This window comes from Peromyscus californicus, unplaced genomic scaffold (assembly GCF_007827085.1).
Source record: "Peromyscus californicus insignis strain IS unplaced genomic scaffold, ASM782708v3 Scaffold_14__1_contigs__length_90479793_seg_2, whole genome shotgun sequence".
NCBI classification, from domain to species: domain Eukaryota; kingdom Metazoa; phylum Chordata; class Mammalia; order Rodentia; family Cricetidae; genus Peromyscus; species Peromyscus californicus.
The window spans coordinates 31,911,008-31,923,110 of record NW_026294436.1 but is presented as its reverse complement, the minus strand read 5'-3'; the positions used below and the strand labels follow the sequence as shown (position 1 = coordinate 31,923,110).

At 39.3% G+C, this 12,103-nt stretch overlaps 1 pseudogene; it reads right to left on the bottom strand.

The window, feature by feature from the left end:
• Positions 1–2,030: 2,030 nt before the first annotated feature.
• On the bottom strand, positions 2,031–3,355 carry LOC128109410 (XK-related protein 2-like; annotated as a pseudogene).
• Between the last annotated feature and the right edge of the window lie 8,748 nt (positions 3,356–12,103).

The window sequence follows — 12,103 nt, the reverse complement described above, 5'->3', positions numbered from 1 at the left end:
AGTCGTCATGAAACCTTCTTAGATTGATAATACAAATTCTTTCTTTATTAATGTTATGGTAACTTATTTCTCCTATTTTTGAGACCACAATATAATTCCATCATTTCCCATTTTCCTTTACTCCCTCTACACTCCCATATACCCCTATTTGTTTTCTTTCAAAGTCATGGCCTCTTTTTTTCTGGTTTTACATTTTTTTAATTCATCTTTTATGCTTTTAGAAGTAAATTATCAATCTAAGCTCTCTGTCATCTCCTCCATTACAATTCTTCTACTACACCCCTTCACCACTATTCCCTTTCTAATCCATGTAACTTCTCTTTTTTTCTTAGAACCCAGAGTCCACTTATGTACCCAGTCCAGTCTGTGCACAGATGGAGGAGCATTAGAAGCCTCCTGGAGTATTAGAAGCCTCTCAGATCTACATCCATGAAGAAAACTGACTCTCCCTCTCCAAGCAGCCATCAATTGCTAATAGCTCCTCAGCTAGGATGTACTTTTAAGAGTTCGTCTCACTTTCCTGGTCTGTGAGAGACAATAATTTGTTAAATAATGCTGGGATAATTGGTTTTCTAGTACGCAGTGGCCAGAGCAACATCAATTGTTTAGTTACCTTCTATGCATCCAGCTGACAAGCCCACCAAAGTATTCAACTGGTATGAGATATGAGCACGATGATACATGAGAATACATATATATTTGGCCATTGGAGTTTGTTAATGACAAAAAGATTGAAAAAAACAATCTCCTCATTAGCAAGTAAAATCCTGCATGGAGAAAGCAATGTTGAAATCTCATGTTGTCAGTTTCTTTCTTCCACCTTTGCTTTGCTGAGGAGTCACCCAGCTCAATAAAAAATAACCTGAAGGTGCTGTCTTAGCCATTATTACTTTAGCCCCTGAAATGAAAATCAATAAAATACTCAGGAGAGTAGCGACAGTAGCAGACACAAGGAAATCTGCATTCCTTCCATATATCATAAACACCTCCAATTACAGTTCAGCTGCTCTGATGTAACAAAATGCAAAGAGACAGAAAACCTGGATCAGAGGAAATCCCTAATAATGGAGTACCAGGTATGAAATTTTATTCAAACATTTCCCTCAGTTGAGCTGGATGCCTACATAGTTCCTTATTCTGGGGAGGCGAGGATGTCTCAGTTGGTAGAGTGCTTATCTACCCTTGGGTCCAATGCTCAGCACCACATAAATGGTGTTTGCCTAGCTCTGGGTTCAGTCCTAAGCATCATAGAAACCAGATGCAGTGGCACATATCTGTAATCCCAGCACTCAGAAGGTAAAGGCAGAAAGATTAGGAGTTTAAGCTACATAGTTTTTAGGTACATAGTGAGTTTGAACCCAGTCTGAGATACATGAGCTCCTGCCTTGAAAAAATATGCCATTCTTTATGTTACCAGAAGGAATCCTATTCTGCATACCCTTCTTTAAAGGAGTACCTATGAAGACTTCTAAAAAGAGAAGCCTTTGCTGAATGAGCACTAGTAAAATCCTAATGGACTGTTAACACATCTGGGGAATAGCTTTCTTTAATAATGGGGCCTTCTTCTCAGCCACAGCTTCTCATTTGAGAAAATATCCCATCTACTCTCACAGGGAAAGGAACCACAAGAGTCAGACTGTTTTCTGGGATGTTCTCATTGCTAGTAAACAGTCACATCCTCTGACCAGTCCAGATGTGTCATGGTAGAGTTCAGATCAGCCTGGGGAAACTCAATAATAACTCAAATAAATGAGCAAAGCTGAAAATTCAGAGCCTCAGTGAGGTACCCTGAAGTTATTCCAACTGACTTGGGTAGGAGGGTGATGAACTAAGTAAACAGTGTCTAGTGTTGGTACCCAAACATAGCAATCAATCATAAAGAAGGAAAGCCTATTAGGAGGTCAGTCTTTCTTTTGATAGGCTTACTAGAAGAGTCGAGAAAATGATCCTGGGAGTACACCCTCTCCTTCAACTTCATAGTTGCTCTTGCCAACCCCAAACCCACCCTAAAATGTTCAGAAGAAAAAGAATCAGACAATACTTTGTCTTGTTTCAGCCTCACATGATGGCTCTGAGGTCTCAGCCTTGTGCGACGGCTTCTGTGGCAGCAGAGGAGGTAGTCTGTCACATTATGAGTGAAGAGTGAGTGCAGTGGGTGCAGGTACTGGAAGAAAACAGCATGAATCCAATGGAAATCAGATAAGCACAGCAATCAAGGAATGGCTGTAATTCAGTAACACTTCCACTCTAAGGAACTGAAAAACCAAGACCATGATCACATTTTCTGCCCATCTCACACTATAGTGCAGTCCCATATGTCCCCAGTTCTGACCTATGTCAACAAGGTCTCTGTCTGCCAATTTCAACTTCGTGACTGACCGGTAAAGGAAGTTGATGCCAGTTTAGAAGATGGTGACAGAAATCTGTACCACCAGAGTGTCAACCTAACTGAAATTCTTCTCAATATTGTTTGGCATTTGGGCACCACTCTTTTAGAACTTAACTCAGGACTTAAAGAGGATGATCAAGAAGTTGAGCACTAAGAAGGGCATGGCCTTCAACTTCGAGGTGGTTGAGAAGAGCACCAGAATCACAAGGCGGGAAGTGACTTCCAATGTCCTCCAGATGGTGATACAAAGTACTTCCAGTGGCCCAAGCTGAATCTTGTAGTCATCATACTTGATCTGGATAGCCAACATGTTGCAGAGAGTAGCTCCATAAGTGACAGATATCAGGAAAAAAATCATAAGCACAGCTCTACCCAGAGGGATCTCTGCAAGATGAGAGTCACACAAAGCTGATAGGTCAGCTGGGACACTGAGCCCAGGAAGGCTTGAATCTGTGACATATGTTTGTAGGCATTATGGTGCATAGCCATGATCTGGATGGAGTGACCCACCTCATATTCTATCAGCACCCCCGGTCATCTATTAGCATCTTCTTTCTGGTGAGGCTGACATAGGGCTCCTCTTGTCCCTCTTTCTTCCACAGTGTAAGATACTTACTTAATCATGGCCTCCAAACATCTAATAACAAATTACAAGATAATAATAACCACAGTGGTCTATCTTTGGCCAGGTCTCTGTGGTCAAAAATGAGGGCCAACTGAACCATAACGAGTGAAAACACAAAGAAGGAAAAGGTGTATTTTATCCAGAAGGTTTTGCTATTCTTTCAATAAATCCTAACCACACACAAGGCAGATGCAGCCTCCCCACAGTGCAGAAAGGTGGAGAAAAGGATACTAATTGGAAAGGTAAAGTGTGGGTTAGGCACTCAGATGACATCTCCAGAGATGAAAGGGAAGTTCATTTGGCTCCTCAGAAATTTCATAGATTCTGTCCATCGTGGAAAATCTCTTATGGTCTGGAGTTCAGAGCTCTTCTCCATCCATCCCCAACAAAACCCGTAGCCGCTGCTGTCCAAGGATCAGTCAGATGGACAGTGTCAAGTTGAGCTCCTGAATGAAGACCAGCGAGTCAGAACAGGAACCACCTCTCTTCTAGACTTAACTTGAGTCTGGAATAGGGAGTCCAGAAATATCTCTTTGAACTTCACTCTTGATTGGTTGGAATGCAATCATCAACATAGATGCTGAGCTATAGACAAGCATCCCAGCACTGAGTCTGGTGTCCAACTCCAGGTGTGTGAAATGTCAAGGAACAGCTGTTTCCACCGAGGCTCCTTTCACAGTTCCCCAGGCAGGGGAGTAACCACTCTGGGGTGACACATCACACAGTCAGCAGCTTCCCCTGAGGAATTCTTACTCGTATGGCCTCTCAAGTCAGCAGAGAACTGAACCAAGGCAGAAGGGGCACAGCTTGGAGGATTCAGTTCAGCCTCTGGAGGATTCAGTTCAGCACCTAGGTATCCATCTAACCATAACCATCCATCCATCCAGCTGCTACGTTGTGCCTATTAGCTTGCCTGCTCACACTGGCTCACCAGAGCGCCCTCAGGATCTGCAGGGAGGCAAGGGTTCTCAGGAAGGTTCTCCAAGCCCCGCCCCCAAGACCATCTGGCTGGGGCTGGAGAAATGCCACCACTTTGGGAAGAAGCAAAGAGTAGAAGAGGCCGGAGGGATTTCTTCACCGAGACACTTTCCTGTGAAAGGCACAGTTTGAGAAGTGTGGCAGATCCTGGGCTTTGCGACCTATGGCACCTGGATGACCTGGGCTTGATGGCGGTGGCATGTGCCAGGCTAGTGGGAGAGACACGTGGGGCTAAACAAAATGAGCCAGAGTTCCAAGACGAATGGCCAAGGGAGGCTCCAGGTAGCTAGAAGCATCAAAAAGGAGCCTGAGCCAGTCTTCCGCAACATTTCTCTATAGCTAGAGTTTTCCTGCCTGGCCCACAGTCAGGACAAATCTCTCTCACCTGCCAGTCTCACAGCTGCTCAGACCCAACCAAGTAAACACAGAGACTTATATTGGTTACAAACTGTATGGCCATGGCAGGCTTCTTGCTAACTGTTCTTATAGCTTAAATTAATCCACTTCCATAAATCTATACCTTGCCACGTGGCTCATGGCTTACCGGCATCTTCACATGCTGCTTGTCATGGTGGCGGCTGGCAGTGTCTCCCTCAGCCTTCTGCTTCCCAGAATTCTCCTCTCTCCTTGTCCAGCCTATACTTTCTGCCTGGCCACTGGCCAATCAGTGTTTTATTTATACAGAGCGATATCCACAGCATTTCTCACCGTGACTTCAGGAGTAAGGAGGGAACCACGGCTTTCCTCTCTTCTGGGAGCAGCAGCAGGCACCTGCTTCTATCCCTCCTTTCACAGCTAGCTAAGGTGGCTCGCTCCCACACCTGCTCAACCCCCTCGGTTAGGCTCATGGCCTCTTTTTTCATCAGCTAAGTAAGTACATATTCATGTACTTAGGACAAAGTTTCCAGAGGCCCCTGGGATGTTACTGACATGACAGCCTGCTCCCTAAGGACAAGCTTTCAAGGTACCTGAAGAGGCCGGGCAGTGGTGGAACACGCCTTAAATCCCAGCACTCGGGAGGCAGAGCCAGGCGGATCTCTGTGAGTTCGAGGCCAGCCTGGGCTACCAAGTGAGTCCCAGGAAAGGCGCAAAGCTACACAGAGAAACCCTGTCTCGAAAAACCAAAAAAAAAAAAAAAAAAAAAAATTAACCAATAGTCATACCCAAGTACTATACCCAAGAACCCTAACAATGATCATCACTGTATAATAACCCTTACGGTACAGTAGTGGCACACATACTTTGGTGGCAGTAACCAACAGCTCTCTAGTTGGACTTAGGATTTGTTCAACAAGAGGGAAATCCTCCCTGGTACTGGGAATCTAGCTTGTATCCAAGCCTAGTGGAGTCATGGATCTTGGAGGAGAATCTCCAAGTGACACTTCACTAAATCAGCACATCCCACTCTAAATGTTTGTTCTTATATGTACAAGGAAGTGGATGTTGTGATGACTGAATTTGGTTGTCAGTCTGCCTGTATTTGGAAGAAAATAAAACCCAAATAGATTGGACAACTTGTGAAGGATTTTTCTGCATTGGATCATTTGAGCTGTAAAGCCCCACCCAAATCCTGAGATTTGTGAATTTAGAAGATCAACGTCAAATCTGGGTCTGAACGTCTGGTGGCAGCCTACATAAAAGGACATGCAAGAAGAAAGCTTTTGCTTTTTTTCTGCTTGCCCTCTCCTTCCTTGATTCTCATCAGTGTATCTGCTGTCCTGATACTGACTGAGGCATAGCTTCCCTGATAGAAGAATCCACTTTTTTTGGTGATTCGATCATAGAATAGAGATCAGCTGAGACACTGAGACTTGGTCTGTGGAGTGAATATCTACTGGGTTCTTTGCCTTTCTGCTGGGAGATCACAGCCTCTAAGCCATTCTAATAAATCCCAGGTATAAATTGGGATATATACATGCATACACACACACACACATACACACGCACACACACACATATGTTAGGAACAAGGACAGAATCTCTAGTTAGTGGAAAAATACAGACCCCTGAAAAGACAAGGAACTAGATCATCTTACAGTCAGATTGCCTAGCAACAGGACATTGAGTCAGAGCCCTTGACCTTTTCACCCAGTAAACATCCTACATAAACATCCTGCTAGCTTGCCCCACCCTATGCAGATAACAGCTTCTTGCTCGCCCCACCCTGCAGGAACTATATAAACCCTCCTGGAGAAAAATAAAATTGCACCTTGATCAGAATCTTGCCTTGGTGTATTTCCTTTGTGTCTCCTGTCCCTATCATTCTGTCCTTAGGGTGGTCGAGAACCCGTTGAAGCCCTGCTGGCTGGGGCACACACACACACACACACACACATATATATGATAAGTAAAGTAAGTTTTATATATATATATATATATATATATATATATATATATATACACACACACACACACACACACACACACACACACACACACACATATATATAAATCTTACAGAGTAAGTTCTGTACTCTAGACAACCCTGGCTAATACAGAGCCCCAATTCAATGTCCCATCCAGTGAAGTCTCATGCTGTGACATAATTTTGGAAGATGGAAGGAATAAAGGCAAAAATGAGGACAAGGTATTTGAGTTGCAGCCTCAAGCTAGCTAATAATCACCAGCAAAGAAATCCTGAAGGTTTGGCCATTATGATCTAAAGAAACTAATCTCAATATATTAATAGCTTGCAAACTTCAATTTTGAGACCACTTTCCTATCTATTTTCTATATTTTTTCATGTTTGTTCATCTGCTGGCAGACTTCTTACCAACTTAGTTATTTGATCATTTGATAAGATAGTGTGTGTAACAGGAATCATACAATTAACCTGAAACCAAGAACATTATTGACATACTCATGCATTTGAAGGATCACTTTATATTTCTACATGCTCAATATACAATTTTAGCATTATCCTTGATTCATCTCTTTTATCACCCTGAAAATAATTTTGCTTCAGCATGTAAAGCATATACCAAATAGGACTTTTTTGCTATGATTATCCTTCACCTTCTTGGTTTCATATGATGATCTTAGAACTTACCTCTTTTTTATCCTATCCTCTGAGGATTAATGTTCTTTTCAAATGAAAGTTGATCACTTGAGTGTTCTAACAATTAGGCTGTATTGTCATTCCATCTACATGGAAGACCAGAAATTTCAAAGGTAATTATAACATTGAAAGAGATTAAAGTCATCACATCTTATATTTATGAGTGAAAAAGAAAAATAAATGAACAAACTGGAATTTCAGTTAAGTCTTACTGGATTCAGCAGATGAGTAACATTGTGAGCAAAACACCACCTTTTATTTAGAGAGATTGGCAAATTCCATGAATCACAAGCAAAATAGGGTTCCTGAGGAAATATTGAATGTGGAGAAACATAATCTTCAATATTGCTCCCATGGACAGGGAAAAGCTAAAGTAAACAATGAACATTTCTGCATTTACTTACTATGATTATAATACAATATCACAAAGTAGAAACAGGTTTATTGTTTTACCTATGAAAACATCCAAGGTAAATTTGGATTTGAATTCTTCTAAGACATCTTTCTTTCAACTACAAACAGTCTCCTATGTGCAATGTCTTCAAAGGTCTTTCCTGCCAGAAAGTTCATTCTTAATTTTTAAAACTAAATTTGCTTGTGTGCATGTGACGGGGCTGGGGAAAGTTTGTCCCATGGCATATGGTTAGAGGTCATTCTTTGGGGATATGGTTTTCTCCTTCCATCATGCCAGTCCCAGGCATAGAACTAAGATTACCAGGCTTTGTGGCAAGTACCTTCTTTACCCCCCAATCATCTCACCAGCCCTGAAAGTTCATGATTGGTATCTGTATGTGTTAATATTTATGCCTTAAGGATGCCAGAAAGTAGTGATTAAGATTAATCTTTAAATCTGTAATCTTAATCACTTTGCCACTAGAAGGGCTCATTTCCATTTTGAGGCATGGGAAATAGAAACTATAACACATGGATTTAGGTAAAGGGGCACTGCTCATTAGCACACAGCAGTTTCTATGTCCACTAATTCCACAACTCAGAAATAAGGGAGTGATTCCTCAAAAGAGATAAAATACTAAAGATCACACCAGGAAAGTTAAATAAACTGACTAGGTAAACTTTAATTACCAAAATATGCAGCAACAACATTTAATAATAATAAAATAGCACCTTGTATAATTATTTTCATTGTCAAATTCCACCAAATATTTAAGAAATTGTGTCATAGTTTCTTTCAGACTATAGAAACAGGAAATACTAATCTCATAAAGATAGCATTCCCAAGATGTAAAGCTAGATGAACACTTCTTATAAAATACAATTGTAGACCAGTGTCCTGTTTATTTTCTAGTGTTTTAATAAACAGCATGATCAATAACATATGAAGAAAATGATTTATATCGTATTATGGCTTACCCTATGTCATGAAAGGATGTCAGATCAGGGACTTAAGGCAGTCACTGAAACAGAGTTCATGGACTTACTGGCTTTCTTCCCAATGCTTGCTCAGCCTGCTTTTCCATACAACTTAGGACTACCTGCCCAGGGATGTAACTGCTCACAGTGGGATGGGGTCCTTCCACATCAATCTCTAATGAAGAAAATGCCCCATAGACCTGTCTAGAGGCCAATATTATGGAGGAATTTTATCAGTCAAGGTTCCCTTTCCTCAGATGACCTTAGCTTGTATCACACTGACAAGAAAACTCACTAAGGACAAATGATGTATTTTAAGTAAAAAAATTAAAAATTTTCACAAAATAACAAATCAAATGAAATATGTATTAAAAAGTATGAAATTTATATATATAAATGAGGCTAATTCTAAGAATCCAAAATTGCTTTCACATATGAAAAGTCTATTTTAATTCCCTTATCTAGAGGCTACAAACAAATATACACTCTGTAACAATAACCATACCAAAAGACGTCATTAGCTCAGTTTAGAAAAAGATGGAAGAAAACCTATGATTTAGAGTCTTCTAAAGAAGTAAAACTGTCTGTCTATATTTTCAGGTGGCATAATTTTTCAAGTATAAAATCCAAAATAATCATAAGAAGTCTAGAACCAAGGAGTGGAGGTCATGGGATACAAAATTGATGCACACTGACTAATTTTTGTCTCATAAACAAGCAATGAAAAATGAGATTTGATATTAAATAATACTCATAGCAAAAATGTAAAACATTGAAAATATGAATATAATACAATACAGAATATCTATTGGTTGAAAATACAAAATTCGTATTTAAGAAATCCAAGAATAAGAAAGTTCAGAAACCTAACTAAATGAAGATGTGTTTCAAATTTATGTCTGGGTAACTCAATAGTCCTCCAGTTTGGTCTACAGCCAAAACAATCATAACAAGTTCACCATAGCTCTTTTGCATATATTGGGAAATTAACTCCAAACTACAAGGAAATACAAAAGACCTAGAATAGCTTACATATTGAAAACTGATGTAATCAAGACAATTTACCAATAACCTACAGGAATCTAGAAACCATGATGTAGGTATATATTTTAAAAAATTCATGTAGATTAAAGGAACAAAATTGAGAAACTAGATATGAGATAAGAGTGTTACCAGTGGTCATGGTGAAGGTGTGGTGTAATCATAGCAGCCAGCATCAGATATGAGACTACTTCCCTGACATGGATAGAGAATTAAAGCCCACCTCAAATTAAAGTGACAAAAGTCACAGAAAAACTCACAGACCTGGGGGAAGTATGTGCATATTACTTATTTAGTAAAAGATAAGTAAATACATGCATATATATATATATATATATATATATATATATATATACACACACACACACACACACACACACACACACACACACACACACACGTGTGTGTGTGTCTTTCCAACCATTATAATGAAGCAATAACCAAACAATCTTATTTTAAAAGTAGACAAATATAAATACATTATGAAAAAAGATATACAAATATACTCAAAATCATTTGTCATTAGAGATTAAAGCATCAATTAAATACAGTAATGTGTAACTGAATAGCAAAGAGCAAAAATACCTCACAAATCACATCCAGGTGAGGCTTAGAGAATCAATGAGTAGCATTCACTTATGCAAATGGTAATAATGAAGTTAGTTGGCTGGGCATTGTATCACTCTGTCAGGATAACAACCATAGTCCCTAAAGTCTTGCTCCTAACCAGTCATCTATTGAATTTTAAAGCTTATACCAATACCAAAAACACAACAAATATTTTAATTGCTTTATTTCTAAATATCCTCATTTTGAACAATTGTTAAAGATATACGATATCAGATATTTAAATAAAAAAAAAGATTGGAGGACAGGAAGAAGAAGAGTAAAGGAAGTTAGTTTAATTTTGATTATAATCAGACTGTTAATGCTGGTTCCTTGATTTCATTCCCATCACCAAGCACCAGGAATATCAGCTTTGCTTACTTGGGAACACTCCAGACTCAACTGCAAGTGATTCAGAAATAATGAATATTTCTCTTATAGAATAGCCTCTTCAAAACTTTTCTAGTTTCATAATGCACCATTCCTGCTATCTATAATCAATGTAGGTTACAGACTCCTCATTCCCTAGTTTACTTTAAAGATCTTACCTCTGGGCAGTCATTTTCCAATTGCTGTCTTACCCCGCTTCTGGAAATTGTGGGAACTTATCTTACAACACAGAACTTTCTCCCTCTCACCTCTTTCAGTAATTTCTTTAAAGGGTGGATAACTCTTATTTTTAAGTCTTTATCCTATTTTCATTTTCATACATTGCTCTTCCAAAATGAAAGTGATCATGTATTGTAGCTAGAGTTTTCCTGCCTGGCCCACAGTCAGGACAAATCTCTGTCACCCGCCAGTCCCACAGCCGCTCAGACCCAACCAAGTAAACACAGAGACTTATATAGCTTACAAACTGTATGGCCGTACCAGGCTTCTTGCTAACTGTTCTTATATCTTAAATTAATCCAATTCTATAAATCTATACCTTGCCTCGTGGCTCGTGGCTTACCGGCATCTTCACATGCTGCTAGTCATGGTGGCGGCTGGCAGTGTCTCTGACTCAGCCTTCCACTTCCCAGAATTCTTCTCCTCCTTGTCCCGCCTATACTTCCTCCTGCCTGACTACTGGCCAATCAGTGTTTTATTTACTAACCAATCAGAGCAACACATCTGCCATACAGAACATCCCACAGCAATGTATACTTAAATCCACTGTTTACAAATGTTTTACCCTAATATAACTCAACTGTTTCCAAAAAAAAGGTGAACAAATTAAAAACCTATAATAATTATACAATAGAATTTTATTGAGCAATAAGAAAAAAATACAATAAAGCTAAAACAACACAGAAATTCTTATTAATTTGTGAAAGATATCAGCAAAAAAGGAGGCTAAACAGTTGTTTTAAATATGAAATATTCAGTTTGTCTTTGATCTAGAGAATTTCTGCAAAAAATTGCAATTGAAACATTCTTTAGTAACCTTAGCCACATGTGGTGAGCAGGAGGAGCTGGGACAGGTGATCCAATAACATCCCACAAAACTAAGGGAAGTTCTCACTTTTGTAGACTTTTAAAGGAAGGCTCTTTGAATTTAAACCTTTAACAAAGATGCCATATAGGCCATCTGTCCATAATTCATGCTGACTTGGGCCCTGGGCAGATGAAAATTAATCTTATCTTTCACCTACCATGGAAATACTATATGTTACAGTTTGAGCAGTATAGTGTAGGTACCAGATAGCATAGAAGGAACTCAGGTAGCCTCAGGTCACTAATAAGAGAGAAGCTATAAAGAGATTGAGCAAACCATATCTGCAGTAGCTGTACTTCTGGTGTAGCAATAGTGATTGTGTTAAGTGCTATGTTAGTAAAATAATTAAAGAGAGAATAACTATTAGAAATTTCTTGATATGTATGGGGAGTAAAAAGCATATGAGCAGGCAAAAATCAATTAGAGCAGTTAATACCATTTGGCATAATATTTCATTAGTGGAAAACTGCATGTAACTTATTGTAACGGTGGAAAATATTACCAATTCTCCTTTAAGAACATAAGAAAATAGTTCATTTCATGACAAATGAGTTACTA